The sequence below is a fragment of the Lissotriton helveticus genome, chromosome 3_1 (genome assembly GCF_964261635.1).
Source record: "Lissotriton helveticus chromosome 3_1, aLisHel1.1, whole genome shotgun sequence".
NCBI classification, from domain to species: Eukaryota; Metazoa; Chordata; class Amphibia; order Caudata; family Salamandridae; genus Lissotriton; species Lissotriton helveticus.
The window spans coordinates 1,100,645,086-1,100,662,835 of NC_136061.1; the positions used below are offsets into that span (position 1 = coordinate 1,100,645,086).

The 17,750-nt window shown below is 42.8% G+C and overlaps 1 protein-coding gene across 2 annotated transcripts in view; it reads right to left on the reverse strand.

Moving 5' to 3' along the window:
• The window catches only part of MARCHF7 (membrane associated ring-CH-type finger 7), a 263,235-nt gene extending 246,112 nt beyond the window's left edge, over window positions 1–17,123 (reverse strand). The window contains exon 1 of one of the 2 annotated variants that reach the window (XM_078681680.1): window positions 16,986–17,123. The gene's annotated coding sequence lies outside the window, so the exon portion shown is untranslated. Of the gene's footprint in view, window positions 1–16,838 lie in introns of both variants that reach the window. The other variant, XM_078681681.1, reaches the window with a different exon arrangement.
• Between the last annotated feature and the right edge of the window lie 627 nt (window positions 17,124–17,750).

A 17,750-nucleotide genomic window follows, 5' to 3' on the forward strand; every position in this document is an offset into this window, starting at 1 on the left:
GTACTAGTGGGAAGGATTAGGGGTTCGAGAGTGGCAGGCATAATGATGGAAGGTGGTAGTCTAGTGGGGTGCACCTAGCTGGGTGCAGTGGGGCCAACGCATCTACGCTGGGCAGGTTATCGGTTGCTTGGCAGAAATGCATGAGTAAGGAAGCCCATTTTTTAAATATGGGTCAACGGCTTATCGGACGAACCCCTTCATATCTGAAAGAATCTTCCTATGCAACGCCCCATTTGCTTATTGCCCCTTTCCATGCCTCCTAGGGGGCCCGTTGGCACATGCCAATGAAGAGTAATTGTGCATTTAGTGAGGAGGATGACCAAAGCTGAAAAGCGCATTCATACCTTGTGCTGTTTCTTGAGTTTAAATAAGCCTAGGGATCTTGCCTTCCAAGTGTAGACATCCAGGAGTTCTGTAACATCCCATTGGGGTGGCATGAATGGTTTGCCAGTAGGTGTGGAGGACAGGACAAAATCACAACATGTGTATGTGTGGCTTCTAAGGTCTGGAATAGAGGACAAGCAAATTGTGTCCCTGGGAAGTAACGGTGGAGTTGTGCATTGGTTAGGTAGGACCTGTGTAGATTTACTATGACAGTGTAGGATAAACTGTATGTTCTTGAACTATGGTTTGCGAGAGACTTTTTTAATTCAAGTGCCCATTCTTTATCGTGAAGTGTTCACCCAAAGTCGTCCTCCTATTTTTGGCGAAGTGTGGCGAGTGGGGTGGCCTTCAATTCGCATATGGCTTTGTACAACTAGATGGGGTGGCAGGTGGGTCCCATGGTCAACACCGCCTGGAGTACTTGGTGTGTCATGGGTTCGCCTTCGGAGAGGTCGCGAAGGGTTTGGGAAGTGTGTATGAGCACCCTGTGAAGGAGAAACTGGCACGGAGGAAGATCGCTCTTTGGCCAGTCGATCAAAGGGAAGGAGGTGGCCCGCTGAGAAGAGGGCACCAATTTCAAGGAGCAAATTACTAGTCAAGACCATTAATTCCCCTGCAGTGTAGTAGTCAAACCGCGGGGCAGGCCAGCGAGGGGCAGATTGGGGGTGAAGAGCGGAGTCTTCTGGAAGAGGAGATATATCCGGACCATGCAGGTCCTAGAGACCGATACCTGTAGGGGACAGGGAGATGTGGATCGCACCCATGGTAGAAGCAAGCGTCAGAGTGCTGGTAGTGGCATGGGCTCAGGATCCATGCTGGTTTCGCCAAGACAGCGGCCAGTGGGGCAACCACTGAAGTTACGCCACCAAGAAATATGCCTCAAAGAATGGGGCTCCAAGACATCCCAGGTCTACGGACAGTGGTAATTTAGCCAGTGCAACTCACAGAAGTCCAGTTCCCCCTATGAGTTTTCAGAGGAGTGTGTCCAATTCTATGAAGGAATGAGGTAGTATGTCCAAGAGGTTCACAAAGTAATAAAGTAGGCGGGCAGAATGACCATTTCCACGAGGGCGATCTTGACAATGGGTGCTAAGAGGAGAGTCCAACAGAAGCACCTTGGGATCTTACACCAGCCAAGGCCCTATTGAGACGGAAGTCACCAATATATACACCCAAGGTAGTAAGAGCCGAGTAGGTGGACAGCTGACTTTCCGATCTAGAGTAAGGTCAAGTACACACTTATATTCCCCCTGCCCCGCTAACATCCATGGCAATGATTAGCTATAAGCGAGTTTGACCGTGAGGGCATCCCAGAATTTTCCCTAATCAGTGTTGGGCGCATAGATGCTGCCAAGGACAACTGGTTGGTTATCGAGGAGGTCCTCAAGGAATGCATAGCGACCATCTTTCTCTACCACTCTGTGCCCAATAAGTGAGACTGCTGCCACCTGGTTGAAAGAAAGAAAATAGATGCCCCCCTGGTGATTTATATATGCAACAATAACTATAGTCTGATCTTACCAGGATGCTGCATCCTCCCAAAACGGTTTGAACTTGAAAATGCTTGAAAAACAGCTGACAACTCCCTCCAATTCGTGGCCAGATTTGTCTCTACTTGATTCCATTTCAATTGTACTAAATGTTCTTCCATGGTTGCTCCCCACACTGTCTTCCTTGCATCCGTAGTCGAAATAGTTGGTTGTAAGGGATACATCTGCCCACACATTAGATTCTCTAGTTGCAACCTTCACGGAAGAAACTTCTCCATCTTCCAAGGTAGAGGAATAATTGCCTTCAAATTCTGACAGCCTTTCTGCCGAAATGTGTTCAGGTGCCATAACAGAGAGCAGAGATGTAATCGTGCCCAAGGAACTTAAAACACACATGAAGTCATATGGCCTTGAATCTGCATCTAGTTCTTAATGGTGCTTTTTTCTGTGAAGAGTTATCAACAAATGCTGGAGCCGTAGCATCCTGTCTTTCGGAAGAATAACTTTATCTAGTCTGTTGGGAACCTTGCCCCTATGAGTATCAGGTCTCCGTCTGGTGTCAAATGAAACATGAGATAATTCAGAAGAAAAACATGGCAATTTAGGGTCTGAATGGTCTCTTGCAACGCATGTATAACCAAAGCGTGAGATTGGGAGTGAATCAACCAGTTGTCCAGGTACAGATAAACCACTGACCCTTTCAAGTGCAGCAATGCCGCTAATGGTGTCACTATCTTAGTGAATTCTCTTGGGGCTTAACAAAGACAAAAAGGCAGGACCCTGAATTGCCAGTGGCTGTTCTGAAAACAAAACCCGAAATATTTCTGATGAACCTTTACCAGGGGCACATGAAGATAAGCATCTGTTGCATCTATTGTCACCATATAATCTTTTTGCGCCAAGGGAATGGAAAAGTCTCCATTTTGAACACGTCCTTCCTGGTGAACATGTTCTGAAATGTTAGATTGATCACTAGGCAAAACCCTTTGGGAACCATGAAAACAAGTGAGTGCCCCCTTCATTCCTGGGAGGTGGAGGTGCTGGGGTAATGGGCCTTCTTTCCTGCAGAGCATGAATTCCTTCCAACAAGGTAATCTTCCTTTCTGGAGACTTGGGAACAGGAGTTTGAATTGTCCCAGTTTCCTCAGGTGCAGTGATTAACTATTTGGTACCCTTGCTTTACACCATTGAGAACCCACGCATCTGCTGGTGTCAGAGACCATGCATCCAGGAAATGGTGGATCCTTCCTCCAACTGGCCAATCTGGCCAATCCATCTCTTGGGCCCAGCCTTGTCAGGATCTCTGGTCTTTGTTATTCCCACTTTGATTCTGCTTCTTGGCATATTTCTGAAATGGTTCTGACTACTTTCCATCATATGGCTGCCATCGAGATGGTTGACGAAGGGAAGTTCTTCCTGAGAAATAAAGCAGCCCCAGGAGACTCACTCACTTTAGAATGCGGTCTTCTAAAAGAAGAAGAATACTTTTTCCCCCTTAAAAAGTATACATCGTGTCTCCTCCAGGGATGAACTAAACAAACTTGTACCTCCAAACAGCATTCTTAACGCAGTGGCTTTTTGAGCCACACCCTTGTTCAGTTCTTTTAGAAACAAATTACGAGCTGCCACTGATACCCCACGGGCTTAAGCAGAAGCTTGAACTGAATCAAAAGAAATGTTTGAGAAGAGCTCAACCTGTCTCCCTGCTAGGTCTAATAATTCGGACACATCCTGAATTTCCTGCATGACTTTAAAAATGGTCATAAAGTCAAATAATAACGATAGGAAGGTATATGCCCCATACATCCCTGCTCTCAAAGTCGCACAAGCTCCAAAATCTACTTTTTTCAGAGCCCCATCAACCTTATCGGCTGGATGTTTTAGAATATTTTTCTCAGACAGAAGAAATCCCCACCAAGCTCGTTACCACAGTCCTCAATGTGACTAGATTCAGAGATCTTCTATTTTGTCAAAAGGATAGTTTAGCCATAAACCTTGGTAAATTAATCTTGTTGGGATCCTTCTATTCATTTAAAATTACAATGGCGTAATCATGAATTGACATACATATACATACACACAGAAAGGTTTCTTGAATTTTCTCGAAAGTGTCTTTAGATGAGCTGGGAGTTTATTCTATTGCAAAACCCATATTCTCCCTCAGAATAAATGCCCTTGTCCAAAGAGTCTTTGAATTCGCCCTTTTTTACTTTCAAATTAGTCAAGTTCACCAAAATGAGCTTTATGATCCTCATCTTCCAAATCCCTCTTCCTAGACTTTTATGGGGATGGAGAACGAGCCAGATGCATTAGATGAGGAAGAAGAAACAGGTCTCGTTTCTGCATGTTATCCCATCTTGATAAACAGCAGACATCCACACCGCAACAGGAACTAGTGCCCTTCAACACAAGACACCTTTAAATATCATGCCTTTAAAGAAAGAAGCCTCACACATGTGCCAAGCCTCGCTCGCACAAGCACAGACTGAAAAACGCTAAAGCGGGACCACAACTGGAAGCAGCCCTGGTCTGCGCATTGAGCTAAACGCAAGCCATAATCTCCTCTTGCCTAAAGCTCCATCCGCAAAGACGGAAATATCTCACTTATGCGGAGACACAAGTCAAAACACTAGCAGCCCTGGCTCAGTGCCCTAGACAAAAAGTACATGCAATGCATAGGCTGCTCTCTTCGAGTCGCGCATCAATAACTACTAGCGCTACAGAAGTGCCACCAGCCAGATGGTTGGAGGCACCAGAAGCGCTGACCCTCATCCAACGTTCAATTCCTAGCAGGAAACAAACATAAGTGCCGAAGGCATGCTAGCCCTTGAGTGGATTACACCAAGGGTCAGTGTGGTTATGGGCTAGAATTTCCTATTTCAATAATGAGACAAACCTCATTGTATCATGAGGCCGCTCGAGAAAGTGACGCTGTTGCTGCTTGCTCCGCTGTCCGTTCGCTACAGGAGTAGCTTTAAGCCTTGATACTGGTTGCAGGATTCGGAAGAACTACACTTGTGGCCGCAGAGGAGGGAGAGGCGCTGGCCCCGGGACTGCGAGGCTATTTGTAAAGAAGGGGGACCCCTACTAGTGATGCATTCACTACTTGTAGGGAAACATATAAGAACTTTCTTGCAAAGCAATAAGTAGTGAGAAATATTAAAATGCCAAGAATCCAAGACAGCGACAAATAATTACACAGTTATTGTGACATGTAATTAAAAACTAATAAAGACAACAATTATTCTTATGATGTAAATTGATATTTTTGTTTTATTTCAATATTTTTCCGCATTTTTGTAGAACATATTTAGTTTATAAAAATATACATTTCTAAGTTAAAAAGTACGTGATAAACATGTTAATTTGTCAGGTGAAAAAATACAAAAAAAAGGGAAAATACAGGGTGGACAACAAAGATGACTCCGATGTTAAATAGGGCTTGATTGTATTAAGCAAAGCGGTAGATAGGACTCTACGCGCGTTTCGGCATTAGCCTTCTTCAGGAGTCCGTCATTTGCAGTGAAAACATAGACACAACAATAGGATTATTAAGGTACACTATTATACTGTTGATGTTCGTTGAAGGCAACTCTTGATGATTATCTTTTTCTTTATTCTTGTCTTATTCTTTGTTGACAGAAGAAGAGTGTACACTTAAGAGACTGATCCAAATTGTAGGTATGATAAAACCTACTACTATAACTCCTTATAGGTATTGTTTCCTGTCTTTAAACATCCGAGACAGCTCAGCTCTTTAGATAGCTACAGGGGCAGTGACCATATCCTTGATATAGGTATAGTGAAAAAATGGGGCCACGAACGTTGGTAGTCTTCAGATTAAAGCTTGTTGATTGCAGGTTGCCTAATATATCCGGGAGTCAGAGCTGGTCCATCGTGATGGTCGTGCCAAGCTCAATTAATTCTCGCGGCCCCCACTTCGCGGGCGCCGCTCGAGAAAGTGACGCTGTTGCTGCTTGCTCCGCTGTCCGTTCGCTACAGGAGTAGCTTTAAGCCTTGATACTGGTTGCAGGATTCGGAAGAACTACACTTGTGGCCGCAGAGGAGGGAGAGGCGCTGGCCCCGGGACTGCGAGGACCAGCATACAACATCTTCAGCTGGTCCTCTTCCCGCGTGAGCCGCGCCCCCTCACAGTGCCACGCCCCCAGCCAAGCTCAATTAATTCTCGCAGCCCCCGCTTCGCGGGCGCCGCTCGAGAATGTGACGCTGTTGCTGCTTGCTCTGCTGTCCGTTCGCTACAGGAGTAGCTTTAAGCCTTGATACTGGTTGCAGGATTCGGAAGAACTACACTTGTGGCCGCAGAGGAGGGAGAGGCGCTGGCCCCGGGACTGCGAGGACCAGCATACAACATCTTCAGCTGGTCCTCTTCCCGCGTGAGCCGCGCCCCCTCACAGTGACACGCCCCTACAACCGGCAAATCTATATAATTAAACCCGGCGACGCGCGCGGGACGAAGCCCGGACAAAGGGCGGGCCGTCTGAGGCCGTCCGGGGACGCACGTGGACGGGACGGGTCACCCCACTTCGCTTTAAGCGTCGGACCCCAGGACTAAGGGCTACAAGCTGCGTACACTGAAGGACCTTAACTATCACTAAAGATATTTTTAATTATTACTCCCTTGAGTAAGAGCAAACTCATAAATATCAGTGTACCTAAAGATAATCTCTATGGCACTAAAAAAGTTACGATCACGCACAATATTCATGAGACGAATGGGTACTGAGGAAGCAGTTAGGAAATCCTCTGAAAAAGCATTAAAGCACGGCCAATTATCTTGTACTCCAGCAATCAGTAAATACTTTTCTGCTTTATCTCCGAAAAAACATCTACTTATCAACACTTCGGAAGCAGGAAACAAGACCGACCTCAAGGAAACTAAGGAACTCCCTCCCGACCGACCTGCGCCTGACCCAAGACCACCTCTCCTTCAGGAAGAAGCTGAAGACCTGGCTGTTCGAGCAGTAGCGGCACCCCCCCTCCCCCCCCCCAGCGCCTTGAGACCCTACGGGTATGTAGCGCGCTTTATAAGTGTCACTGATTGATTGATTGATTGATTAAGGAGGAAAAACAGTCCTTATCTTCCACTCATCAATGCGAACACAACCAAAGTGACCTAGCCTCTGAGTGTAACCAAACGAAGATCTCACTAGTTGAGGATTCTCAAAAACCGGATAAAGAAATGTCTCACTCAACACCCTTAACTCCGATAAAACGCCTGAGCAGTCATATCTGCTTAGAGGATATCGTCTGTAATAACAAGAAGTCAGTAAGCGACCAGTCAGATATACCGTTAACTCAAAAACAGCTTTACACCAGCTCCCCGGAAAAATCATTTCATCATTACTCAGACCATGAGTCTTTCCCTGATCCTTTTTTACCAAACCCAAATTTTGTAAACCCCGAAACACCCTTGTCTAAAGCACTTTTTTCCTTGCAGGAAATCTTGGAATCTGTCCTTACTCATCTAGGCCATATCCTAGCAAATTCCGATGATACTCTTGATGTACAAATAGGTATACTTAAATTCCTAGTAGAGGAAAAAAGGAAAAAAGACCTAATTAAGGTAATGATAAATCAACATGACACAGACAAGACGCCACATCCGGAAGGCCATTCAATAAACCAAACTATAAACTCACCGTCTCTAATTAAACGAGAAATAAGCTCTCAAACATCTGAAGTAGTAATACTAGAGCCAAAAATAAAGGTACCACGAAAAAACAAAAAATCTCCTATTACATATTCACTCAAGAAGTTATTTAGAGAAGAACCAAAAAATAAGACTAAACAGTACCCCATTTTTTCAAAATCTACAAAAAAAATAGACTTACATCCAACTGGGCGTGATAATGACGCTCAGGTAACTACCTTTTACAATGACTATGAAGTAGATAGAAAGGAGAAGACTCCAATAACTAAAGGATGCGAAGACTCAGGGGGGAATAAAAGGAGAAGAAAACCACTAAGAAGAATTCACAAAAAAAGTGCGTAAACTTAAATTCCAAAAATCTGTTACTCCCACCAAACCTGTAAAGAGCCAAAATGCCGTAATAATCCCTCAGGCTTCGACCCTTGAGGTACCTTTAGTTACTCAAACCACATCTAATGCGAAATCTCTAAATCCAAAAGCTGAAGTATATCTCCCGGCCCCATTACCTCAAAAAAACTGGGCCTAGAATCAATGGAGTAAGAGAAAAAAACGACAGCAAATCCCAGTTTGGAGAAGGAATATCAACTAAACATCTAATAATTGAATAACTCTTCCCCACAGACAATCTGCCACTAAATCGAGGCAGAATAATTAATCTCCTCCAACAAATATCATCTCTACAATCCCTCACAAGTAACGAAATAGACCTGGTGATCTTTCCGAATAAAGAAAATAATAAATTAGCACTGGTATCATTTTGGTCACCAGTACTCCCAAGAATAATCATCAGAGAGAAGGAAATACTTCACAAAAACGGCTATGATGTGATTGTAAGAACAGAACCCGGGAAAAATAGACACTACAACGGAAGAAATGGCCTATTCAATACTGCTACACAAAGCAAAAGTCATTACACTATTGACTGGGAAGAATTTGAACCAAATGTTTTGGGAGACGACACCTTAAAAATTCAAGTAACTCAAGGTGAAAGAACAGTATGGAGTCATGATTCAGAAGGAAGTGATGTTGAAAAATCAATAAAATCTTGGGCTTGGATATCAGAGACATTAAACTGTAAAAAACCTATCAACCACCAACAACATTTGGTTTAACAAAGGTCTAAAGATTATCACATGGAATATGGCCGGGAAAACTGTTAAAAAAATGACTGAGGCCATTAAAAATAATCCAGACATCCTGGCCTTACAGGAAACGTGGTCAACCAAAACCTTTGCTCAGAAAGGATACTATGTTTACGACATCCCTGCAAAAAAATCCAATCGGGGCCATGCAAAGGGAGGATTGGCAATTTTGCTAAGTGAGGAATATTTATGGTCTCAAGAAAACATCGAGACAAACTCTGAAAATTTGCAGTGTATTAAGGTGGCATCGAATACTCAATTTACAGCTGCACATAACAATACTGCTCTTTAACATCTATGCCCCACCCAGTAGCAACCATGATGCCCTATTCGATCACATAATGGAAACTATCATTCACATACTCGACGTTCGCTCCTACATGCCATACTTAATCATGGGCGATCTGAATGGGAAAATTTCAAACTGCGAAATTGAAAATGGGCAAAACTGTATAAAGAAGAACTGCTGGAAATGTCCCTCCCACGATTCCCTAAGGGTAATAAATCAGATGAGAGGTAGGTTATTACTAACACTACTACCTAGTATAAATGGGACAATTCTTAACGGCAATACAGAAGGTGATATACCGGCCTCATATACCAGACAGGGAAATGGATCCTCTTCTATTCTTGACTATCTAATCTGCGGGATGGATATAAAGGAGACAATTACTCACCTGAATATCTACTTCACAGAAGAGAGTGATCACGCTCTTCTACATCTAGTAACCCTCTGGATGGCCTTCCCCACCTTTACAAATCAGCCAATATTTCACAGATCTACTATCGAAGTAAATACCAACCAGAGGCGGATTTACTGGAACTCAGCAACCTTGGATAACATAAGCAGACTGCTGGCTCATACTCAACTGTTAACTAACTTTCATTCAGATGATCCCATAACTAATTTTGAATATATAGTTAACAATCTCAAGAACGCGCTCGAAAATAAAATCACAACCGATCAGTTACCCAAAAAACAAAAACAACAACAAAAACAAAAATTGGAATTCGCACACTGGCAAAAAGATTAACAGACTCATTCGAGCTCAACATCTGAATTTCTCTACAGCAACTAAGGTAGAAATCAACAAACTAAAAAATCAAATACGCAGAGAGAAAAACAAACGTAAAAGGCAGCTGCAGGACCGTAACTGGGTTGAAATCCAATTAGCAGCCAAACATTGTAATCAGCGTAAATACTGGTCCCTGATTGCTAGAATGACAGGATCAAAAAAGAAGCTTGTTGCCATCCCTGTCTCGCCGGAGGACTGGGAAACATACCCGCGCGACCTTTATAAACCTAACTCATCTTTCTCTGAAGGGAAGGTTTCTGAAGCTAATATGGAAAGTAATGACATCAAAATCACTAAGACTTCAGCAATCTCTATCGCCATGCATATTAGAAAAGCAAGAAGCACGGGCGCCTCCGGCCCAGACCAGATTCCCATCAAGGTCTTCCAATCAGACCCTAAGGAGTGGAGCCAGATGCTCTCTCCCCTGTTTAATTACATCTTTGAAACCGGCGAAATACCGAAGTCCTGGCAGGGAAGTACCATCATCCCAATTCACAAAAAAGGGAATAAAAATATAGCCGGTAATTATCGCCAAATTGCGCTGATGGACGCTTCTGGGAAAATCTTTGCAGCGGAAGTATTGGACTGACTAAAAACCTGGGCATTCTGTCAGGGTCTAATACCAACGTTTCAGGCAGGATTTCGACCCAATCATTCTGTTATAGATAATATAGCAACATTTCAGTCAATCTTAGATAAATATTTAGCAGGGAGATCACAACCTATATAAGCAGCATTCATTGATTACTCAACTGCTTTCGACCGAGTAGACAGACCGACTCTGTGGAACAAGCTGAGGAAGCTGGGAATCCCCGAACAACTGCTTCAGGTCATTGTTAATCTTCATAACAATACATGGTGCCGAGTACAAATGGGGAGCGAAAAGGGGCTGACTAAAATAATACGCACGTCTAATGGCCTCAAACAAGGGTGTCTATCATCACCAATTCTATTCTCTTTGTACTTAAGTGACCTACCCTTCCATCTGCAACAAGGCACCAGTCTGCCTCCGAAGATTGCTGCACAAAGCATACATGCTTTGTTATATGCGGACGACATAGTAATGTTCGACCTTACGCCTTTTGGCCTACAACGACTTCTTGATATCTTATACAAATATTCGAATGATAATTTCTTAATTCCCAACCTAAACAAAACTAAAGTGGTTACTTTCTCGGGAAAGAAAAAGGCGTCAAATACTGTTGGAAGCTGGGCGGAGAGAACATAGAAGAGGTCAAGGAATACACCTATTTAGGCAGGATATTCTCACATAATATGAAAAATATTAAACAAATCAACCATCTGAAAAGGAAATGCGAATTACACGCGGGGGCACTTTCGAGACTGTATTCGGCCACTGGGAATAGGCATTTTTCTGCACTGCTAAAAGTTTACAGAGCAAAGATTCCCCCTGTTCTGTCGTATGCCACTGAGCATATTGATATAAAACAGTGGTCCTACATGGATCTAAAAGAAGGTCAAATACTAAAGAAATTCCTGAAAGTCTCTACATCCACACCAGTGCAAGCGCTAAGACTTGAATTTTCGATCACTAGCGCTTATGCTACAGCTATAGCTAACATTATCAGGTGGGCTTATAATCTTCTCCACGCTAAAGAAGGCTCATTACGATTTTTGTTAAAGATCGAGACTTTTGATTATGACGCTTCACATTCTATTTTCTTTAAAAATATGACATCGGCATTCCAATTAGCAAAAATCAGCCCAGAAATTTTGTTATCCTGGTCACCTGCACAACTCAAACTTTTTTTTAAAATGTTTTACCCCCAAACTGAGTTTTGACCTTGACCATTTACATTGTAGCAAATTATCTCTGTACAAATGTTATACCGAGTCTTTGGAATACAAGCATGACCAGCCATACCTAGGCTTTTCCCTTACCCACGGAGCAAGGAGATCAATTACAATGATGCGTTTGGGCATATTACCCGTGTTAACTTTTACTTCAAGTTGGAGCCCAGGTAGATCTCCGCTTTCTACTCTCTGTCAGGGGGGTAATCAGAATATCGAGCACCTTCTATTTATATGCCCCAATGCCAAAGTTGTAAACGCACGGTTAACATACCTGGATCCTATATATCGGACTTGCAGGATTGTAACTGCAAAAGAACTGCTATTTGTTTGCAAACGGCCTCCGAATGAATTTGTTTGTTATAAAATTTATAAATTTTTAAAACTTTCTTTAAAAATGTATTGATTTATAAAGTAAACTGTATAATTTTTTATAATATTTGTGGTCCTCAGTAGAGTACCAAATCAAATAAAAACCTTTTTGACTTTGACTTTTGTATCATGACAAGGGACGTAGAGGTAATCTAGTATTGTGCTGCAGTAAAAGGACGCAGAGTCAAGTGTTTAATTTAGATCATGGATAGTGGTTTTTGCAGTGCCCCAGGACAAACTTAACTAATTTAAGGCCATAGTCCTCTTATTCTCCAGTTACTTAAAAGGTTTGCCATCCAGGCACTGTTGTATTAGCTTTCATACCAAACGGCATAGTCTTAAACTTTATGTAGATCTGTAACTTGATTTGATGCAATATTCTACTCTTTGTTTGCATAGTACATAGAAGAAAGATAACCAGAATAAACTTTAGCATGAACGTGGTTAACTTTGCTCAATTCTGGATGAAGATCTGAGATTAATATATTAAAGAGGTATGGATTAAGGCCACCACAGTCTAACTTCTCTAAAAGTTGGAATTTGAGATTTAAAACTTACCTTGTCTTTAACATAACTTTGCCCAAGTTCCATTATACAATAATAGTACAGACTGTAGAATTTCTAAAGAACATTCACACGTCCAACCTTTACAAACATGTCAAGTGTGTGAAGTGAAGATTCTAAACCTGCACCTGGATAGTAAAATGGGGAGGATTTTAGAAATGTGTTGTTGCCATATTATCAAGAATTAAACATTTAAAGTAGAATGTTGTTTTCTGAAACCAGATTGTGTTATAGGTGAGATGGTGTAGCACAGGGGGCTCCAATCTTTTCTGAAATTAGAGCTACTTATGTTCAGTAAAAATCCTACCGCGCTACTATTAGAGATGTTGTAGTTACCACATTAGACAAGGTTACATTAGTGGCCACCAAATGCAAAAATGACCAGCAGAGATCACATCAATGCATCAGGCACGATTGTTAACAGTAATGGGATAGGGAATATAGATCGCTCAGAAGTGGTGCCCATATGTTTTTAGGTTGAGACTGTGCAGGCATTAACTCACAATAATCAGACAACTGGTTATGGCAGAATGCTGCGTCCCTAAGCCACTCTCCTACTGTTGGACTGCGCCTGCGGCCACAGCAAATAGCCACTCTTCCCTTCACCAAAAGCAACAGCATGGCCACTTATTTCCTGTGCTCAATGGCTATTCTGCGGACATACCCCAGCAGGGACACTAAAGGGGAGCATTCAATAACTGATTCTGTTAGAAGGGCCAATACCTCAAATATATGTTCCCAGTCACCACCGGGCACTCCCAGCACAGGTGCAGAAAAGAGGCCTCTGGGGCTCTGCAACGCACACACCTCTCATCCTCACTCAGACCTGCCCTATGCAGCCATACAGGGGTCCTATACAGTCTGTATGAACTTGAATTTGATGAGCCGCAGTCTCAAATTAGGTGACAGTGCTTTCATCTGTGCAGAACAGTAGGGCCACGTATCCTCCTCTAGTAGGGCCACGTATCCTCCTCTAAGAGACCACCCAGGATCCTCTCCCATTAGCGCTGTGCAGGGGAGACGCATATTGGCGCTGTACTCTGTATTTTCGAGTACAATCGAGTGATGAGCTTCCACAGCGAGGGATTCGTTAGAAATTCCTCCAGTACTAGAAATTTTGTGGTGCAATATGAAAGGATTCATACAGTGTGCACAACGCTTCTCTATGCTGGTAATAAGTTAGTCTATCCAGCATGCCGGTGTGATCTTCACCCAACGCCTCATCAAAAGTGGCAAACAGCCCATTGCGGAACCCCTGGCCCATCGTGTGTAGCTGGAGATTCCAGTGTCGTTGACCTACCCCGACAGCTGTAGTGAAGAGCCACTCTGGGTGTCTGATGAGTGGGATAGAGGGGCAAATAACGTCTCCAATTCCGCTCTGTGTCTAAGGTCCCGCCACGCCCACACCGTGCAGCCCACTGTGTCTCTTTTGGGACCCAAATAAAGCTTCTAATTAAGTAACGGATGCTGCACACAGAAGGGCTATTTGCAGGTAGCTGGGGCACTTCCAGCAGCTCACAAGGTACTTGTTGGAGAAGCCTTGTGTAGCACTATATCCAATTCTGGAGATTTGTTAACTGAATTTTGGTTAATTACCTTACTCAGTGGAATAAGCATAACCAAGAGCCAGTACTTGATGTGCCCTTCATTTAAAAATAAGAATCAAAAAGCCCTTTCAACTATCTGGTAATAATCCCAAGTATCAATACATCCAGGATCTCAACAGTTAGGATGTCTTGGTATTTATTTATAAAGTGAGCATAGTCCTAAATCGTATCCAAGTCAATTGTCTTGGAAGGCGTAGAGGGCTCAAAAGCGGCAGATCTGAGCATGCAGGAAAAACAAAAAAATTACAAAAGCATCGACCACCTGTCCAAAGGGTGCCTAATAGAGGTCCTTTGTATTTGTTTTTCAAAATCTCTTTAACCACACAACCCCTTTCTTTAGATTGGTCGTGTTTAAATCACTTTACAGGAACTACTTTCCAAAATGTACTCCTGCCTCTGCTCACACACAATGAAAATCGTGTCCCGCTTTTTCTCTCATGCCATGTTTTCACCTATTTATCACACTTCAATAGGCCCCCTAGGTGTATTGATCCAGCGAATTTCAGACAGCCTTATTCTATTTTACAGAACGTCTCCACCTACACATTTCAGCCTTCAATATGCTTATTCTATATCTGGTTTCACACAACAGCTTTACTTTTTTCTCAAAAGTAATCATAACTACTGCAAATTGTAGGAAATCGGGTTCATTATTATGGAACAGAGAACTTGTACACATGTAGTCGCAACTCAGGCTGCTAAATACCAGGGACTGACCTCTTTCCATATGACTGCAGATTAGTGACTCAGATCTTCTTGGTAACGCCTTAGATCTTACACAACTAAATCCCAAAACCTGGACTGACCTTGTGCAGGAATGTGCTCTTGCATCAAACCAATTATCCCTTAATATCAAGATACCTTACAAAAAATAATGTATATACGTTTTCTGGCCAACACCAACTTCGCTGTTACCATCATTATTTTTGGATGCTTGCAAACACAACTAAAGTCGTCTCTGAAGCCTATTTCCCTCACAAAACATCAAGGCCTGTGGCCAGCCATCTTTGTGAGTAAACACTCATTCTGAACAAAGTCTTGCTCCACCAAGACCACGTTATCCACAAGACTTTCCAATACATTTTTCAACAGCAAGATAGATCACACCCTTGTTCGAACTAGTTGTATACATCCAGTCCACGCAATGCACGTGGCCTCTCTAAGAAATTGTTGCTCCCCAGGGTTAGTAAACTACAAGCAAAATGACAGCTTTCTAGGTACAGTTTTCCGAATAAAACAATGCAAAAACCTACACAAGCCAAGAACCTCGGTGTTAAAGAGAAATGGGGTAGTAAAGTATTTAAAAGGCGTAACCCTAATTAAGGAGTATGAATCCTACTGTTCTGGATGTAGTACTCTCTGAAGATAGGTACCTTCAGATACTTCCTTCACATCAGAAAGAATAATCTGACTGTTCCTATTGTGATGATCTAGCAGATCGCTATGAAGTTAAATTCAGTGGGGGTACACCCAATCACGAATATCCATGTCTCCATGAACATTATAGATTTTACATAAATTATATGGGTTAGGGGATAGACAGGGTAGCATTGGTATCAAGAGACTTATAGAACATTTGCAACCCGCAATCACTAGGGGTAAGTGTTCATCCAGAAACTAAAACATGTTCCCATAAAGTTTGTCCGACACACAGAAAACAAAAAGTAGCCAGTGATATGAAGTCACAGGATCTTCCACACCCAACACATCGGTTGCCCTGACAGCTACGTGGAAATGGATACCAAAAGCATACAGCTAAAGAATCGCTCTCCATAACAAACTGCTTTTAGAGAATATCACAACTTCACAGAATATACGAAATCCACTTCAACGGATTTACAAATAAACCTGTTCGTCAGATCAGATGGCACAAGTCCGTAAAACGTATTAAAACGGGAAGTGTCAATATGAAATAAAACCAAAAGGACACGTTTGTAAACAATGCAACTTTATTGGTTAATCGGCTTATACGATGCAATTAAATTCTTGGCATCAACAAACTAGAGAATAAATAGAATTCTGGCAGAATGATTGACTTAAGACAGCAGGCTCCGCCATTTCCTGCAAATTGTAAAGTCTTGACACTTCCGTGTTAGAGAAGATCGAGGCTGTGTCCCAGGAAAGGCGACTGATCACAAATATTAAAGTCGAATGTTTAAATGCGCCAACGATGAAGTTAGTGTGGGGCTTGTTGACACATTTGCACTTTCCTAGCAGGGCTGTGGTCAGTGCGCCTGGTTGAATATTTACAAATGTGTTGGCGAGTAGGATAACTTTCGGTAGCTGAGAAGGAACCGGAGAACACTTACAGCAGAAAAAAAGTTCGACGGCAGCAGACAATATAGGAAGTGACAACAGTTTTTTGTCCACATAACCGAAGGAAAGGGCACAAGGGAGACGTTTCATCTTCCACGTCTCATTATATCCCACAAAACAAATGTAAGGACGCTTCGGACTGGGCGGTGCATAAGTCGTCAGTGGATACCTAACAGTGGGCTTATCTATTTTTCATGGCACTTTATTTTAGTAGGAACAAGTCGAGTAATTAACGGGAAGGGAGGAGGTGTCACCGATTTGAGAGGCCACGGAGGCAGTATCGCGCCCCACCTGAGATCCATGTAAGATCGCAAACATAAACCACCGTCGCCATAAGACAGAAATCCACCGGCAACATCGCATCCACTTATAAGGAGGTCATACTTTAAAATATAATTGCCAACCTTGAAATTAGTGGCGGTAGGATCGGGGCTACCCGCAAAACCTATATTGTTCGGAGCTCAGCTCAGCTCAGCTCAACAAAGAGGTGGCGACGAACTGCTCCGCAAATCGGCCAACTCAAACCCAGGTGATAAACAAACCTTGCTCACCTTCCAACACCAGATCACTTCGCACCACCATCTAAACAATGGCGTCCGCCTTTTATGTAGGGGGAGGGGTAAGCAGACGTAATTGTCACGTGAGGTTGCCCCTACCCTTCCACGCGCAGGATACTTTACTCAGGCGGAGCCTCTCTCTGGGCAACCGTCATAGATAACAGGAAACGCAAAAAACAGAAAAGGGACTACACAATCTTTTGCTTGCCTAGCCCGGCTTCTGCCTCTCTCGTTTTGATAGAAACACCATTTTTATCTATATTCTTTCAAATAAGTAAATACATTAGGAATAACTTGACCTGCACATCAGGGCATGCTTTATAATTACGTTTAATGTAATTAAATATTGAACATTAAAAACGTTCCAATGTGACATATACATTTTGCATTTCAATTAAACCGATGCTTCTTGGAGGCATTTTCCCCATTTCTGCAATTACAGCAACTGGAGCTGCTCGCTGAGAAAACATTTGTCAAATGTTCCCCTACATTTTTGTCACCCCATTCCGCACATGGCCTTCTGATCAGTGGTTCAGGTAAACACGTAGAACAGTTTGAAAACACAAGAAGACATTTAGGCCATGTTTAAATAACAGTTGTGGAGGAACACATCAATCAGCGGAGATAGAAGTGTGGTTAGCTCACCTACACAAGATGGCTTTCAACCGGTTCCATTCTTTATGCACCGTAGCGCAGTCTAGTATGAAAAGTGTTTCTGGAATCTGGAAAAAGGTAATTGTACCACAGGACATGTGAAGT